This window comes from Rattus rattus, chromosome 13, assembly GCF_011064425.1.
Source record: "Rattus rattus isolate New Zealand chromosome 13, Rrattus_CSIRO_v1, whole genome shotgun sequence".
Taxonomy (NCBI): Eukaryota; Metazoa; Chordata; class Mammalia; order Rodentia; family Muridae; genus Rattus; species Rattus rattus.
In genome coordinates, this window is record NC_046166.1 from 34,227,661 (window position 1) to 34,243,381 (window position 15,721).

The window sequence follows — 15,721 nt, forward strand, 5'->3', positions numbered from 1 at the left end:
GCCTGTGCAGCTTTCTCCCTGAGCCCCTGTTCACTGGGTTCCCAGATGGCATTAGGTGTTTTCCTCTGGAGTCAGAAATGTGGGCAGAGTGTAGTCTCTTCTGGCTTCCCAGGTGTGTCTGCCCCTGTGAAGGTTTAGCTCTCCCTTCCACGGGATTTGGGTGCAGAGAAATGTTGACCCAGTCCCTTCAGGTCCGGGTGATGTCTGGATCGCAGGGGTATGGGTCACGTTTTTATTTTCTCTTCTATAGACAAGGGACATGTAATACAATAATGTACTATAGAATGTAACATAGAATTGCTCTACTGAAAGTTTTATTCAGGATAGTATTTCTTTTGAAAACCATTAACATAATTCTTAATATCATTAGAAATTACACTCTAAGAACTTATAATCTATTTAAGTCTTGACAGAAAGAAACAGTGATAATCATATCAATAAAAAGAATAAAGAAGTATGTTATTTTCCTACAGTGTTTTGATTATATAGTAAGAGATACTATAAGTTGTTAGATTGTTTTTGTGCTCTGATCTCAGTTTTTGATTCCTAAAATTCATGTAAACACATCTGGTCTTTAAAACTTTAAGTCATATATAATATATCTGTATTACTGTTAATAACTCTTTGCAAATCTATCTAGATAAAATACAAACTGATAGTTGTTTTATTGTGCATATCTAGAGAATGGATAGTCAGAGCATAAAGCAAAGTGATAAAAAAGGTTCTAAATTTCTAATATTTTCAGAGAGTAATCATCCATATCCCAGACCTCTTCTAAGTGAGAAATATGACTAATGGTCAACAGCTGTTAGCTTCAATAGCCATACTTCAAAGCATCACTAGAAATGATAACATTCCTCTTTATGTTGATGAGAGAACTGTTTCCTGAAGATAATGGAGATGTTTTCCCAGACTCTAAGAAGAGCTAGGAAGGTGATAATAGGTCATTATTTGGGATAGACCAAAAGAGCCAAGGTAATAACCACAGTAACTCTGATTAATACTATTAGAATAGATAAAGACTCTTGAAGGGGATGTGAGAGGGGCATAATTGAACAGAGAAAAAAAATAAGGTCCCAGAAGCAGAAGAATAGATTAAAGAACCAATTCAAAAACTGTAACAAGTGAGATGAGACAGCATGTCCAGTAAGCACAGTACACTGTCTTCTCTTGACCTTAATTTCTAACCGATGGAGGAACTTTGTTCAAACATTCCGAGATTCTATACTAATGCAGGTCTGTATATGTGCTTTGATTTCTAGTCATCCTTAATCTAGTCATAGATCAGTCCTCAGTTTTTTATGCTTTTGTAGCTAGAAATAGGCAGATACCAATGAGAAGAGCAATACATAAACATACAGGGAGATAAATATTTTCATCAGCCTTAATTGGGTTTTCTCAGAGAAATTGAGATAGTTTTCCACTTAACAAATAAGAAAATTAAGTGACCAAAAGCTAATGCACTGTGCCTGAATAGGTTGGGGAGTCACAGTAGAGACTGATACATTTTGACTCTGAATTTTTTCTCTGAATATTGCAAATTAATTTTGGTCCCTTGGGGCACCCCAAATTGCTACACCCAGTTTAAAAAAATTAAAATACCCAAATAAGCAGTTGTTCGGTCTAAGGAAGGAAGAATCATGGACAGAACTAAGTTAAAAAGGTCTTACTTTAACCGTCATGATTCAAATTGCTATATTTTGACTTATAAATGAGGAAACAGTGTAAGAGGTGTGAAAGGACCCCCAAAACCCTTCTAGACAAATGTTTGAGCACCAAGGGATGGAGTTTGTGCATTCCAGAACAGCTAATCCAAACTGGCTTGCAGTTTGTGTGCTTCAGAGCATCCGATGATCCTGGGGTTCCTGTAGATTTCTTCCCAGCTGTATGTGAGCCCAGACCTTCTATGATTGTAGTGAATGGCCAGTGCTACCCAAGACACTGCATGCCTACTTGCTAGAAAGAGACATGTTGAGGTTTACACACCACTTGCCTGTCAGAGCTCTAATCTGAAAATAAAGACCTGGTTTTTACCGAGCAATGCAAAACTCTGCTATAGAATGTCCCCTCTGCCTCAATTCTGGCATCTAGCCTAGCACAGGGGAAGGGCTACTTGACACTTCTGAAGAGGGACAAAAAGCTCCACCACCCTTAGAATTGTTCAACTGCTTTTTATAGTCTGTCTTATTCTTAGCTTATTTATTTGCTGGGGTGGTTAGAAAAAAATCTTAAAAGTGAGAAAGGATGCAGAATTCTCAGTACTCCTACTCAGGGATACTGACTGCTAGCACATCTGCAATCAGACCTTCCCACCTTGTTACCCTTTCCTTATGGCTTTTGTGTTGAGAATGTACTGTAAACTTACACAGCTCAGGTATGCAGACAAGGTCTCCATTATATTTCTAATCCACAATGGAAGGGATTAAACAATCAGCATTCTCTCCTCACCTGTTCATGTTTCCCTTAACAGGAATTTAAAACAAGTTCTTGTTTGTTTGTTTGTTTTTAAGCAGACTTTATACTTATACAATAACATGGCCTGAGAGGACTGACCATAGAAAATGATAATTGTAATATAAATTAGAATTATCATTGCCATAATTACTATTAAGGGAAAAATTCCTTACATGCCTCTCACAAAGATATGTTAGGATTAAGAAATATAGAGGTGAATTGTTTGCATCTCTCTGCCTTCTTTATATTGTAGACAAGATCAACAGTGCTGTGTCCAAGCTCTGGTTCTCCTGCTATCTGACCACTTACATGAATCAGTTGTCTCTTGTTAAATGACTCTCCAATCATTGTGACTCACATGGTTCTATCTAGTATGTGTTCCTGCCTGGTGAAGGCAGGGCCATAGAACCATTTCACATTGTCTTGGGTGCTTATGAACTTTGCCAGGTGTCTCTGTCCCTGTAAACCCACAAGTATCATGTTTCGCCTTGGGAACATATGGACATGAAAACAGCATGGGAGAGTATCATTTACTGAGACCCATTTAAGTGATTAAGCTTCAGATCGTAAAATATGGTGGAAGTTTCCATGCTTAACTATTATCTTTCATATTTACACAAAACTGCCCTACTACCTTAAAGAATACAGCTTCCTCGGGGCAATAGCCATCATCAATTTTATTTATTTTTATTAATTAACATGCATGCGCGTGCACACACACACACACACACACACACACACACACACACACAGGGATGGGGGGCTTTTTGTACTTGCCTGTCTGTAACTTGTAACCATACTCTAGGTCTGCACATGCCTATGGAGAGCAAGACAGGGCACCAAAACACACAGAATCAGAGCAAGAGGTGGCTGTGAGCGCTTATGTGGATCCTGGGACTGAAAGAGTATGGGGACAGGAAAGGTGTCCTGTCAAGGTAAGTATTTCACAATAGGAGTCCATATTACATGCTGACATGTCACCCTCTACTAAACATATGATTTTCTCACACAAGATTTTTCCTTTTTTTTAAGACTTCAAGCCCCGTATGCTTTTATTAACAGTCCTCTCTCGACTACACACCTTTACATAGAACAATCAATACTCTTTACTCAGTTCCACTTTCCTTCTAAGATGCATTCCTTAGCTCATTTTCTCACATATCTAATAACTTTGAAGTATGTTACAAGCCAGAAATTAGTTTAGTTTATGGAGAAAAGTAATTTAAAAGAGATAAAAAAAATTCCTCCTGTCTTGGAAGTTATTTGCAAACACCAGCCAGCAACTTTAATGATATTATATGAGATAATACATTCTACAGAGATTGATATATAATAATAATATAGAAATATATAATTTTACAGAAAATGCTTTATAGCAGGCTGTTTAGAGAAAGTAACATCAAGAATATACATTTAAGTAAATATTTGGTAAAAGTGCAGATGCTGGCCATGGTAGTAATTAGAAGAAGTGATTCCAAGTAGAAACACTGCAAAAATCTTAATACAGGAATGTGCTAAACATTCTGCTTAGACCAAATGGATCTCAGCAAACCTTAGACAAAAGCACAGAGAGGAGAAAAAGGATATGGCAACAGAATGGCAAGAGGGCACGTCATGTTTAGTTTTGAAAATCATATGATAATCTTAAGTTGAACAGTGACATATTTGTTTTTACTTTAAATTGATCATCAGGTATAAGAGAAACAATAACAGCCCCCCGCCACGAGGTATTATTGTACGTGCTCCCCATGGTTGCAAATATTTGAATTACACAGCAAATGGGGTTAAATGTTTGAATTACACAGCAAATGGGGTTTTGCAGACAGGATTAAGTTAAGGGGTCTGAAGATGGGCAGTTTACCTAGGTGACTGCACTGTTATCATAGGGTGTTTCATCAGAGGAGACCTGAATCAAAATTAAAGAAGGGGTGATAAATACCATGGCTACTATCTGACGTCAGACCATGAGTGCCATTTGACTCTGGGATTAACAGAACTGTAAGACAATGTCCATGTTTCAAAATACTTACATATATTAATTTGATTTAACAATATTAAACTGAGAGCAAGGTAATTTTAAAAACTAAAATTAGAGTTGGATATTCTTTTTTTTAAATTTTTTTAGATATATTTTTATGTACATTTCAAATGTTATTCCCTTTCCCTGTTTCCTGTTCATAAGCCCCCATCCCCTCTCCCTCCCCCCATATAGGTGTTCCCCCCATCCATCCCCCTTACTGCCCCCCACCATATTCCCCTGCACTGGGAGTCCAACCTTGGCAGGACCAAGGGCTTCCCCTTCCGCTGGTGCCCCCAATAAGGCTATTCTCTGCTACATATGTAGTTGGAGCCCTGGGTAAGTCCATGTGTAGTCTTTCGGTAGTGGTTTACTCCCTGGAAGCTCTGGTTGGTTGGCATTGTTGTTCTTATGGGGTTACAAACTCCTTCAACTCTTTCAATACTTCCTCTAATGCCCCCTAAGGGGGTCCTGTTCTTAGTTCAGTGGTTTGCTGCTAGCATTGACCTCTGTATTGGACATGCTCTGGATGTGTCTCTCAGGAGAGATCTATATCCAGTCCCTTTCAGCTGGCATTTTCTAGCTTCATCAATCTTATCTAGTTTTGGTGGCTGTATGTATATGGGCCACATGTGGGGCAGGCTCTGAATGGGCCGTTCCTTCAGTCATTGCTCTAAACTTTGCTTCCATATCCCCTCCTATGGATATTTTTCCCCTTTTAAGGAGTGGGAGCATCCGCATTTTGGTCATCCTTCTTGAACTTCCTGTGGTCTGTGGATTGCATCTTGGGAAGTTCGAGCTCTTGGGCTAATATTCACTTATCAATGAGTGCATACCAAGTGTGTATTCCTGTGATTGGGTTACCTCACTCAGGATGATATTTTCTAGTTCATTCCATTTGTCTATGAATTTCATGAAGTCATTGTTTTTGTTAGCTGAGTAGTACTCCATTGTGTAGATGTACCACATTTTTAATCCATTCCTCTGTTGAAGGGCAGACTCCAGAGAGCCAAATAACCCTATTAAAAATGGGGTACAGAGCTAAACAAAACGTTGTCAGCTGAGAACGTTATCAAATGGCCAAAAAGCACGTAAAGAAATGTTCAACATCCCTAGTCATCAGGGAAATGCAAATCAAAACAACCCTGAGATTTCGCCTCACACCAGTCAGAATGGCTAAGATAAAAAACTCAGGTGACAGCAGATGCTGGCAAGGATGTGGAAAAAGAGGAACACTCCTCCATTGTTGGTGGGATTGCAAACTGGTACAGCCACTCTCGAAATCAGTCTTGGGGTTCCTCAGAAAATTGGACATTCCATTACCTGAGGACCCAGCTATATCTCTCCTGGTCATATATCCAAAAGATGCTCTAACATATAACAAAGACACATGCTCCACTATATTCATAGCAGCCTTATTTATAATAGCCAGTAGCTTGATTTTGTTTTTATTGTCCTTATTTTAAGAGACACCTTTGCTTTTCTAAGCCAATACTGAAATATTGATATCTAACGTACATTAATGGATATCTTAAAACACTGAATCTTCCTGGTTTTTAAAACCCTATTGGGAGAAAATTCTTAAAAGATGGTAAAGTTTATTGTTTTTATTTGAAGTCTAAGGATGCTTTTCCAAAACCAACTGGAAAACAGTCTATTAAAAGCCAAGCACTGCAGATAAACCTACTCAAAAATCTTATTTCCATGACAACAGAAAGAGAGAATTAAAGAGTCAGTACACCTCTGCAATGTGTTGCAAAAACATTTAATCATCTCAAGTATATCCAAGGAAACCTCTAGCTCTTTATATACATGTTAAATCCTGATGACATGTGAACAAATGACAGCAGTTTGCCCACCTTTTAGGCCAAAGGAGTACAAGCTACTATCTGTTAATAATTACAAGCAGGCTTTATATTTGTTCTGAAAAATGCCAAAACAAAGTATAAGGCATTTCATGCAAAAAATACATGTTATAGCTCCTACAACTGTAACCCAATTGATCATTGAAGACATCTGGATAATCATATGATTTTTAAGCTAATGAGTATTGTTAGTGTATACAAATATTATTATAATAATTTTTAAATTAAAAGAAATTTATGGAATTCTATGACATGAGATAAATAAACTCAGTTCTGGAAATGAAAATGTTGAAGATTTGGGGTTTAGCATACAAAAAAAGTGCTTAAGAATTATTTTGGAAAAATACCTTTTCTTCCTTATGGTAACAGCAGTTTTTTGCCCAGAATTCATTTTGTGGAATTATGCTTTCAAGATTTCCTAAACCTAAAAAAAAAATTCTCCAAAAGCAAATTAAATGTTGGATTTTGGGGAAGATAAATTTGACTATGCTATTTAAAGTGATCTGTATCACACTACTATAGTCTGAAGCATTATTATGCAATAGAATTTGCTCTTTGCAGCAACCCTCCATGATGTGGAATAGCAGATACTCCTGATATTTCCCACCAGGTATTTAATGCCCTACAAGCTATGTGCTCTTAAAAGGAATAGATGCACTTATTTCTGTAGTCAGATTTGTAATATACAGCATCATGTTACAGTCCAATAGTCTCTGATATATGGTAATCATATTAAATATATAAAATCATATATTAAATCATATCTTTTAAATGTAAATATGAAAAGCTTCCTTTTTCTTAGTCATTATCTTTAAGCTGTTAAATATTTCTTGAAATGACTTAGCCTGGAGATAAAATAGTAAAAATAAACTACTTAATGTGACCTGATGTGTCACATGACTTCATAATGAGACCCACCCCACAAAGTCAAAATATAGCACTTCAGATTCATGAGCCAAGACTTTTTTCCTTTTTGGTTTCAAATATGCATAGAGAGAGATATAATACAAATAGTCACAAAACTAAAATAGTTACTCATGCTCAAAATAGAAGAGGCTTCAAAGACAAAGAAATAGCACAATCCCATTAACACTAAAAGAAGTTAAGAATATTTCCCTAAGAAACTGGGCTATTGATTTTCATTGGAAGCTCCATATTCAATGTTTCCATTAGGAAATAATTTCTTCATGGGCATGCGTGCCTAAAGCAAATGCCTGATGTCTAGTTAAGAATAGGATTCTGCAACAAAACATCATTAACTTTTATTTCCACATCTAATTCACGTCTTTACTTCTGCTTGCCTACCCTCAGTTTCTGATCCTTTCTCAAGTAGTTGATGGAGCACTCTGACTATAATTATGTAGTATTATGAAAACTAGCACTGCCCATGTATGATTTTTGTTGTAATTCCCAGGCTTTTATAGTCTCAGATAGCAGCCTATTTTCCCCACGTGAATAATTTGCTATTGACTCCTGAGAGCAGATGAACTCCAACTATCTATTGCTTCTGGGGTGAATTAAATGGATAATTTCTTAAATGGAAAGCCCCAGATTTCATCCTTTTCATTTAATATTCAAGTTCTAAAAGTATCTTAGTCTTCAAAGTCAAACATGTTACATAACAGTCTGCAAGTGAAAGGCCAAACTAAGTTGTCATTAATGCTTTCAAGAGACTTTCAAGTTCACTTGCACTTCCTGAGTAGAGCCACAAACAATGAGAATGAAATCCTACCTTTAGGTAGAGGGTGTGGCTCAAAAGTTGATTTTTCTGTATTTTGCTGGAGGCCTGGGCTTTGACTCCAAAACCAACAGAGGACAATATTATCTGGGATTATCTTGGAAAATTATCACCCCATTGTAGCTTCATTACTTTGATTAATACATATAAAATCATATATTCACAATATATCTACTATGGAAGATTGTTCTACAAATTTTAAAGATAATTCATATAATACTTTTGATAGATATATCTAATATAAAATAATAAATATTGTGATTCAGTAGCTAATAAAGAAAAACATCAAATAAGTGTAGTTGCTATCATTATTAAGTGAAGAAAATGTTATGATTATAGTATTCTGTTTCTCTGTAGATCTTAACAAAAGCAGTAGTACCTATACATAAATGAAAAGTAAGAAAATGAAACAAAAATACACAACACATTCTTATTTTTTTGGTTGTGAGCCTAGCCTTTAATGACTGAGCCATCTCTCCAGTCCAAGACAACATATTCTTATAAGAAAAAATTATAAACCACTCAACTTTACTTTCAAATTATTTTGTTGTTCAACTAAAGAAGGTAGCAGAACTACCTGAAATATTTCTGCATGGTAATTATTTCTAAGTATAAAAAACAATTGATTTCAATACATATGACTTATTTTGTCAATGAGTGTGGGAATCACAAGACAAAGACATGTTCTATAGGAAAGCATAGGCCATGTTTTCCATTCTAAAGTAAGTGCTAATAAATGCAGTAATCCAGATATCCATGTGCTTCTTCATTCTTCCAAACCTTGCTTAGGTGGGCCTTTTGGACTAATTACATTCAATCACAGACAAGCAGAGGAAATGTGTGTGTCTTCTGAGAAAGGCAAGAATTTTTATATGTTTTTTTTATGAATTCAATGTTTTATGCAATGAAGTCTTTACATACAAGGTCCTAAGTTGAAAGTGGGGTAGAGTTCTGTTCTTTTCAATATTATATACCAAACTACTAACTAAAAACAACCTTTCGATACCTCAAAGCTATAACATTTGAGAGGTAAATATGATTTCAGTATTATCTACACTCCTATGCTTAATGGTTAATATAGAGATGGTCTCAATGAAAAAATAATAGCCATACTCCAATTAGACTAATAACTACAATTTAGTATTTGGTAATTTTACTATCTAATTTTCATTTGAAAAAATATACAATAGATCACATTATGATTCTCACACAGTCATTGTCTCAGAAGAAAATAGAGACAATATTATTCACAATTAAACATAGGATAAGGTATAGAGAAGTATAAATTACTTCTGAGAAAAGGAATCTGTGTTCTGGTAGAAGAGGTATTACATGACAAAGGGCTTGAAGAATTAGGTGCATTTGCACACATTATGAGTATGAATAATAATGAACATATGCCGAAAAAGAAGCTAAGATGAGCAAAACCATGAATAGAGAGCTGGTTGGATGAGTCTGGGAAGAATGGAAGATACAAAAAATATTAAATCATCACCATGTTGCCATATGATTTCCTATTGCATATCTGCAAAATAATAATAATTATGACAGTTCTGACAGTTACTTAATAAATGATTTGCATAGAGCATAGAAAACAATCTTAAAGGGCAGAAACAATCTCTGATAAGAAGAACATGAATCTTTAGCATGTTAATTATGAGAAAGTATAGAGGCATGCCAATAAATAAGTTTGTTATAATACATCCCATAGGATGTAAGGGCAGAAGTAAATTGTTATAGACAGAGAGTGACAGCTGAAATGGAAGAGATACTAAGTGGAACATTTCTGTGAACAGAGATTGAAAAGTTTAAGGACAGAAAATTCTGGATATTACAAGGAGAAGGGAGAGCAAATGAATCAAAATAATCAAAGGATGTCATCAATTAGATAAATTTGGAGATTAAAGAAAAAACATATTTGGTGTAAGACAATTATTTATTACTTACATTGGCTTTAACAGACTCACATAACATTTGAAAAAATGTAAGCCAAAAAGCCTGGGAGAAATATGCTTACTGCTGGAGTGGTTGCATGATCTATGGTATGATTCTTTAGCATCCCCATAAATACTAATACTTGTATTTCTAATGCATTATAACAAGTAGTTTTATATAAATCTATTGCTATATAGTTATATGAACACATACAAGGCATCATGAAAAGAGCATGTGTGTGAACAAAAGAAATACTATTTTTCATATATACTGCATAGATGAACTAGGTCACTGTATGGAGACCTCTGCACATCCAACTTCCAATAGCTTTTTCAACTAGCAATATGTCTCCATGGATGGAGACTGCAACTGCAGTCCTTGAGGCTTTCATCTCCCAATTAATAAACAACTCCTGTTCAATTGAAAGGAATATGTTGGAATATGTTAGTTTCACTGACAAGAATGAGTCCTTAGCTTTACCCTTAACCTTAACAGGTATCAAGAATACACCATCTGTGGAGTTAGGAAACCCCACTTCTTTTAGTCCCATAATAGCTGCATATAGGAGTATATGGAAGAGGAAAGGCAACTGAGGTGTTTGCAAGCTCAGTTTGCATGGTGTGGAAATTGTGTTCACATTCAAGATTTATTTTGGTTTTCAGTATTATAATCACTTTATTTAATACTTCCCAATCTATATTAAACTATATCTTTCTTCATTTAAGGTTTTGGAAAATATGTATTTTAAGTATCAGACAGGAATCAGCATTGACCTAATAAACAAATAATGCCAATGGCCACACGCATGGTAAAACAGTGATTATGCCAACTACTCTGGAAATCAATCTGGAAATTCCTCATAAATTTGGAAATAGATATACTTGACGACCCAGCTATACCATTCATGGGCATATACCCAAAAGATGTTCTACCATACCACAGGAGCACATGCTCCACTGTGATCATTGTGGCCCTATGTGTGATAGCCTGAAATGTGAAACAACCTAGATGTCCCATAACAGAAGAATGGATTCAGAAAATGTGGTTCATTTATACAGTAGAATACTAGTCAGCTATTGAGAATGAGGACATCATAAGTTTTGCAGGCAAATGGATGGAACTAGAAAATATCCTAAGTGAGGTAACTTAGATCCAAAAAGACATGCATGTTATGTACTCCCTAATAAGTAGTTAGTTATTAGCCAAAAAAGTACAGAATTCCCAGAATAAAATCCACAGAATTCAAGAAGGTTAACAAGCTGAAGGGTCCAAATGAGGATGCTTCAATCCCCCTAAGGAGGAAGAAGAAAGCAATCAGGGAAGGCAGAGAAAGGGAAGGACCTTGGTGGGAGAGGGGATGGGGAGGGCAAAGGGGGAGCATGATCAGGTATTGGGGGCAGGAGAGACACCCTGAGGGCCAGCAGAATGAATGGAAATATGCAACCTCATGGGATAGGGGGTCAGGGGTTATCCTCTAGAATGTACCAGAGACCTGTCAGGTGAGAGACTCTCAGGACTCATAGGGAGGGACCTTAGATGAAATGACAAACAGTAGATAAAGGGCACTCGTAGAGTTTACCTCCAGTAGAAAGACAGCATCAAGAGGAGAGATGGGGTTTCTATCCCACAGTCAAAATCTCTGATCCAGATTTTTTCCTCTCTTAAAGAACTACAGGGACAAAAATGGAGAAGAGAATGAGGGAAAGGAGATACAGTAACCAGCCCAAATTGGGATCCATCTCAAGGAAAGGCTCCAAAGCCTGAGAGTATTACTGATGCTATGGTATGCTTACAGACAGGAGCCTAGCCTAGCATGGCTGTCCTCTGAGAAACCCAAGAAGCAGCTGACAAAGACAGATGCAGAAACATCTAACCAATGAACAGAGGTCAGGGAACCATGTAGTTGAATTAGGGGAAAGCTGAAAGAAGCTGAGGAGGAGGGTGAACCCACTGGAATACCAGCAGTCTCCACTATACCGAATCCCTGAGATCTTTCAGACACTGAGCCACCAAACATACAGTAGCTGGTCCAAGGCCCCCGACCAATACACAGCAGAGGACTGCCTAGTCTGGTCTCAGTGAGAGAAGATGCACATAACTCTCTAGAGACTTGCAGCCACAGGGAATGGGGAGGACTGGTGGGGGATAGATGAGGATATCCCTTTGGAGACATGCCCGAGGAAGAATAGAATGAGGAACTGTGGGTAGGCAGACCAGGAGTGGGATAACAACTAGACTGTAAAAAATAAACATAATAAAAAAATTCGAAGTTCTCTTTTGAGAGCATAGTATACTCTTCATTCTGGCTCCATTTCTAGTCAAAGTAAAAAAAAAGATAAACCAGCTTTACTGTGTCTAATGATACAGCTTTACCTCTGCATGGTTTACCAAATGTTTCTATACTCAAATTTATATTAAAGCATTTTAAAAATTGAAATGAATAAATGTGTGGCAAATAACTTCAGAACACCAATTACATAAAGTTAATTATCTCCCTTATTTGACCAATGTTCTGCTTTTTAAATATGTTTTTAAAGGTGCTTGGGGATGCAGTTAGTTATGAGAATAGTTGCCTAGCATACATAAATCCCTGAGTAAAAGCCCTAATCCCACATAAACACAATATGGTGGCACACTGCCATAATCCCAGTACTCAGGAATTGGGAGGCTCAGAAGTTCAAGTCTGTTTCCAGTATATAGCAAGTTTGCCACTAGCCTGGGCTACATGAAACCTTGTGTAGAGAGATGGAGAGATAGAGAGATAGAGAGATAGATAGACAGATAGACAGACAGACAGACAGATGGATATTAGGTAGTTAGATAGAATGGCTTTCTCTTTTTTATCAGAAAAATTTGAATGCTTTGGTAATGTAAAATATTAATTTCATGGTGTCTATTAGTATAGCAAGAAGGAGATCAGAGAGAAAGGTGCAGATTATTTCAATGCAAATTATGGGATGAAATATAGTGAAGTGCCTAGGTCAACACCAACAGTCATCGCCATTCCTTTTGGCAATACTGTCTGCCAGTGGTTATTCAGTTACTACTGGTATCACATTTCTCCTCTGGAATAATGCTCTTTAGGAGACTCAGGTTCTGCAAAAGCTTGTAGGGAATTTCAGATGTCTGTGCTAGTTTGCTTGCTTTATTTTTCCCCATTACTAGCAACTTAAAGGAAATACTTCAAATCACTTGGTTCAAAGAGATTAAGGCACTTAAAAATAGATTCTACTTCTATTCCTCACAGCGAATACATACTTAGAGTGATTATTGCAACTCAACTCACAAAACTGAAATGAGTGTTTGGGATTATTTTTTTGTTGTTGTTGGCATGTTAACAAAAAGCTTAGCTTGATGCTAAGTTTAAGAGAAAAAAGACTAACAAAAAGCCTTCCTTATTACCCTAGGGGTGTGTGTGTGTGTGTGTGTGTGTGTGTGTGTGTGTGTGTGTGTGTGTGTGTGTGTGTGTATGTACCAGATTCTAGCTAAAAGTTTATTTAAAGGTAAAGCTTACTTAAAGTACTAAATAATAGTGCAACACAAATTGTGGAATTCAAGTTCTTTCTTTTGCCTTTGGCAAAGCCACAGAACAATGCGATCAAGTAAGAAAATCAGGAAATCTAAATTTCTTTTTACAAAGATTTAATAAGATTACCTGTGGAGGCATGGTATGCTTTTATGTAAAGGATTATGTCCTAAGGAATTAAAACAGAAATCAGAAAGGAAAAGAGCCACCCAATAAATGTCCTGGAAACCTGAGTACTCACATGACTCTCTCGGGTCTCATTTCTAAGCAGTCCTTCTGTGTGAAGATATGGTATTAATACATTTGGTTTCCAAAAATAAAAGTAAGAAAATACTCTTTAAGCCTTCTTAACAAGCTCAGACAATTGTTAGCTTAGAAATGCTTAACAATTTCAGTACCAAGGAATATGTCCACAAGGTAATTCATAACTAGTCTAGGTTAATGTGAACTATAGAAACCCACCTCTCCCGTCTTGGGGCATTGAGCTGCTCCAGGCCACAAATCATCTCAGTTTGGATCTTTGACTGTTTAAACCACCTCATAAAGTATCCAGGTATGCCTATCCATATGTTTTATGAAAAATCTGACTTACTTGCTACAGTACACAACTAGAGAAGTCCAGGTCAAGGGGGAGTGGGAAATGGGAGATGGGGGTGCTCCGTTCAGCCAGTTGGGGGAGTACTCATAATCCCTCACTTACGTTCTGTTATGAAGAATAACTGATTCTGCAGAGTGAACTCTAACTGACTCCTGCCTGGGTTTATCCTTAGTCTATGCTTTAGCCTAAGGGAGAGGAATTGGTTACATCTCCTGAGATGGAATTTTAGGAATACTAATTTATCTTTAAATCTCTTCCTGGTTGAGCAAGGTGATGAGAGAGCACACCTTATAATCTCAGCACTCAGGAGTCAGAGGCAGTTGTCTCTTAGTGTTTGAAGCCAAAGCAGAGCAAATTCCAAGACAGCCAGGGCTACACAGAGAAACCCTGTCTGGAAAAAAATTATAAAAATTGAAAAAACAAAATGAAAAGTTGAAAAAGCCCACTTGCCTTAAACCTTTCAATAATTTACAAAACAAAGTGCCCTCTGAAAAACAGAAAGCAAAACAAGACATACAGAGGATGCATTTCTTAATTGGTCAAATGAACTGAAAAGATTGCAAAACACAGTTCTTGGCATCTGAATTTCATTAAGGAACAAGGATATGTTTTGGAAATGCATTTGCATCAGCAAAGGGAGCAGAGAATCAGGGTAAAGACACTGAGATTATCAATTCCCCTGCCAAGGAAAAGGAGACCAAAAAAAAAAAAAAGGAAATTAAAAACTGCAAATACTGGTTTGAATATATAATCTACAAAATATATAAACTTTCTAGGACCTTTGTTGTATGTCAGAGTTTAAATTTCATAAAAAGACCATTTCATCTGACAACAATGGAAGCTCAACTAGGTAAGCTCCTAGGATTTAAGAAAAAAAAAGATTTGAGTCAATGTGTTATAGATGATTTATAACTTCATGAGCAGAGATGGAGACAAGGAATAGGGCAAAGGTAAGCAGCAGGTTCCTCTTACTACAAGTCCCTCCCACCCTCTACCTCCCATAAGTAAACCATCAACCAACACATGGAGGGACCCATGGCTCCAGCAGCATATGTAGCAGAGGATGGCCTTGACCAGCATCAATGGGAGAGGAGGCTTTTGGTCCTGTGAAGACTCGATGCCCCGGCATAGGAGAATGCTAGGGCGGTGGGGCACGAGGGGGGTGGGGAGAGCACCCTCATGGAAGCAGGGAGGCAGGGGGTTGGAATGGGGTGGGGTTCGGAGGAGAAACCGGGAAGGGGGATAATATTTGAAATATAAATAAACAAAATAACAAATTTTAAAAACAAAAGACATCTCAACTGACATTTTCAATATTTCTGAAATAAAAAACAACTTGTTCACATTTCTGGGATACAGACTATCTGGTCCCCTAAGAAAGTCCTTTTCCTTTTCCTCTTTTTTTTTTTTTTTTTTAAAGATTTATTTATTTGTAAGTATATTGTTGTAGCTGTCTTCAGACACACCAGAAGAGGGCATTAGATCTCATTATAGATGGTTGCGAGCTAACATGTGGTTGCTGGGATTTGAATTCAGGACTCCTGGAAGAGCAGTATGCTTAACTACTGAGCCACCTCTCCAGCTTAAG